The following is a 3,684-nucleotide window of genomic DNA, read 5'->3' as shown; positions in this document are numbered from 1 at the left end:
TAGTATACTAAAACCCATCAGTGGTATTAGATCCATGGGTTGTTTTCTTTTATATTTGATGCAAATGTGTTATTTTTCAAAGCTGAAAAACTGTCTCACAGGCCTACTCAACGAGTCCATACTTGAACATAACGAGTAGGATGAGTTTAGGCATGAACTCGGTGAGTCCATAGATGGGCTCGACGAGTTGCTTGTCCAGATAGCAAATTTGCAAGTTTTTTGTCCTGTTTTGGATTAGAATCATTACCACAAAATGTTTTAGTTCATAAAATTTGATTTTGTTGATATGGTAATGATGATTCTCATCCAATGAAAAGATAGTTATCAAAATTTTAAGAGAATTGTGAGTTTAAATGATAAACTAATTTTCTTGTAAATTATTGATATGAATTATCTTGGCTTATGAGTTAATTTAGATCATAAAAATTATGTGTTAATTTTGTTTGGAAAAAATTATCTTAAACGTTTTTGAAAGTCTTCCATAACTTGTCCTCAAGTTATGGAACATGAAGAGTCTTTTAAATAAAGTGTTTTATGAACTCCATAACTTGTCCTCAAGTTATGGAATTTCTAGAGTCTTTTCATAAAAACCACATTAACTCATAAGTTATGGAAACCAAGATTTTTGAAAAGTTTCAAAACTTACCCTCAAGTTTTGGAATTTGTAACATCTTACTTTTGAATACTTTAATTCCAAACCCTAGAGTTTTAAAAGTTAAAATTCAACCCTTATATTATTATATTATTATAAGTTTAGTAATTATATATATGTATAAGATGAGCCAGTCTTACCGTTAGTAGGTCTCGTTCACTAAGCCGGTCTATAAGGGGGTATAAGGTTACTGCCTATAAAATGGTAGTTTAATGGGAGTCGACTCTCACCCACCGCTTCCTTGACTGGTGTAGGGTCGTTAGCCGAACGGTTAGGATAGGACACTAATTCTCATTATAAGTATAATGATAATTATAAAGTAACTAAAATTTTATTAAATTCCAAATCTTAGTTACTTTAGGAAAAATATGAATATGGTGCTATCCCATGAAATTGCACTTTGCACCTTGTTAAGTCGTTAGTGGAGCATGTGTGGTTAACCGGCACACTAATTTGGGACTAACAGTGCATGGCAAAGGGTAGCTTGATGTTATTATATCTCCTTGCAATGGCATTTGTGAAAATTGATGTTTGTATGTTTCTATGTTACCAATATGAATTTGATTCCTTCATTTGTGGTAGTGTCGAGAATTTACCAAATAAGGAAAGATTCTCATCACCCAAGTTTCAGTTGTATAGAAACTTGGAATCATGCAACTTGTATTGTGTGATGAATGAGAACCTTCATCTTTGGGAAATTAAGACTAATTCCTTGTTCAAATGTATATGTGAGTCAAGTGAAGGACTAGGGATTGGGTACACTACGTGTGCGCTACTCAGGTCCACTACAAAGAACGATAAGACTATTTGTCATGATTTACTAAAGTTTAGTAAATGTGGTTATGCTTACAAGTTTAAGTATACTTCTGAATCATTGGAAAAGTTCAATATATGGCAGAACGAATGAGAAGAATCAAATTAGGCAGAAAGATAGAAGTTTCTCCAATCTGAAAAGATGGGAGAGTACTTGAGTATCGTGTTTTATGATCGTCTTAATGACTATGAAAACCATGTCACAATTGGTCCTCTAAGGATGTCTTAGTGATTTGTATGGCTAAGAAGAGGAATCGTGAATTGTTGAAATGGTTAAATCTAGAAGATGAGTCATACTTCGTTCCAAAAACAAGTCTTAGAGTCATACTCCAAGCTTGTGCCTTGAGTCACACTAAATTAAGAAGGTTTATAACACTCATCAAATTTAGAGTAACATGTTTCATACTCTTGTACATTTGACATTGGTAAGTTGTGATGTCTTGGCAAGGACAAAGACCAACTAAGACCAATTGTGTGAAGTGTCTTTCTTGATAAGAAATCACATTGACTCTTCAATATTTGTGTGTCAAGTAATGTTCCTTGACAAAGTGAATCTTATATGTCAAGAGGTCAGTGGGAGTCTTAAAGATATTGAAAAGTTTCAAGAACTAATCAAGAGTAAACCTATTGTTAATCACTAGCACACGAATTGAGGTTTGTAACCTATCGTGCTGACATATTCTTGTTTCGGTGACCATTCCAGTTAAAGTTGACTATGCATGTGATTTCTATGAGTTCTCAATTGTTTGCATAACAACTTGGAAGCGATGGTAGGCCCTTGTGCTGCCAAGTGGCAAGAAATTAAGATTAAACAAGTTCAGCCCATATGGGTTGGGATTTGTCACTAACCATGTCTTGTGATTATAGTTATGACAAATTCACATGGATTGGGGCACATATAGCATAAAATCTAAGTGTCATAAGGTTTCACTCCAATTCATGAAAATGATTGTGAGGAAACATTTTCACTAAGTAGATTTTAATAGTTAGCAATTATGATATCTGCATTCTCAAATTCGATTATGATTACGACATCCCTCTTCATAGTTCGAATTGTGAGAAATGGAAAAGGTCTAAAGATTTGAGACTTATTTTTGTAAGTTCTAAAATTGTTTAGACACACATGTGAGCTATCTAAGGAAAGGTGTATGAGTTTGAGAAGCCTAGATAAAGTCTTATCGAAGCATCTCATATAAAAAATCTGAACTTTGGAAAGGAAGTCAATAAGTATAGATTTCTAGAAGTCCATCTAATTTCTGAATACATGCCAAAGCTAGTGGGAGCATAAGTGTTATGCTAGTAAGATAATAATTATTATGCTAGTGGGAGCATAATTATTATGGAAACTGTTGCAAGTTACCAATGTTAATTATAAAAAAAAAGGTTTCAAATCGCAAAGTTGCAGGGTTTGAAAAGTTGTTTTACTATAATTAAGGGAGAGGAAATTATACTTCATTTCAAAATCTAAAAGCTTAGATTGAGTTTTTAATCAAATTTAGTCAAATATATATGAATGTTATGTTGGAATGGTTCAACATAAGGAAATTCTATATATGGAAATGTTAATTGCGTTCTCAAAATTTGAATATGATTAAAGCATCCCTCTTCATAATTCGAATCTCTTCATAATTCGAATTATGAGAACATGGCAAATAGAAATATTTTAGCAAAAGACTGGTCAAGTATCATATCTTTATGAATCGTGTCCAATATGCTTCGGGTATAGGATCGATTACATGTGCTATAATATTCATCCGTTCTAAATTTTCCAAATGCCTATGGCATTAAGAGGGAAAAAGGACTAGAACCGGATATGACTAAAGTGGTTAACAACTGTTAAGTACAATCTAAGGTTCGCCAAAGATTGGTCACTTGTAGTTGGAAGTATAAAATGGATGGACCATATTGATACACTCTGAGAAGAGGTAACTCTTGTTCAGAAGTTATAGTCAAAATGGGAACATAGAAATGTTTCCATAAGTGGAAGTTATTCTTAAAATCTTTGTAAGATTAGGAAACTTAATGCAAGAAGGATGTTCAAAGGAATGTACTTTTGAATTTGAGACTTCGTTTCCATGGAATTGCTCTCCATTGGAATACTTTGTAATGTCTGTTGCCAAGTCTCTGTGACTTTTGTGCATAGTCATTACAAGAGGATCATTGCATATAAGTTTAAAGTCTAGCAAAGACATGTGAGTGATTGTGAGACGATAATATCT

Source organism: Lactuca serriola, chromosome 4, assembly GCF_051521515.1.
Source record: "Lactuca serriola cultivar US96UC23 chromosome 4, Lser_US96UC23_V15, whole genome shotgun sequence".
Classification (NCBI taxonomy): domain Eukaryota; kingdom Viridiplantae; phylum Streptophyta; class Magnoliopsida; order Asterales; family Asteraceae; genus Lactuca; species Lactuca serriola.
The sequence above is the reverse complement of the archived record's forward strand: the minus strand, read 5'-3'. Positions refer to the sequence as shown.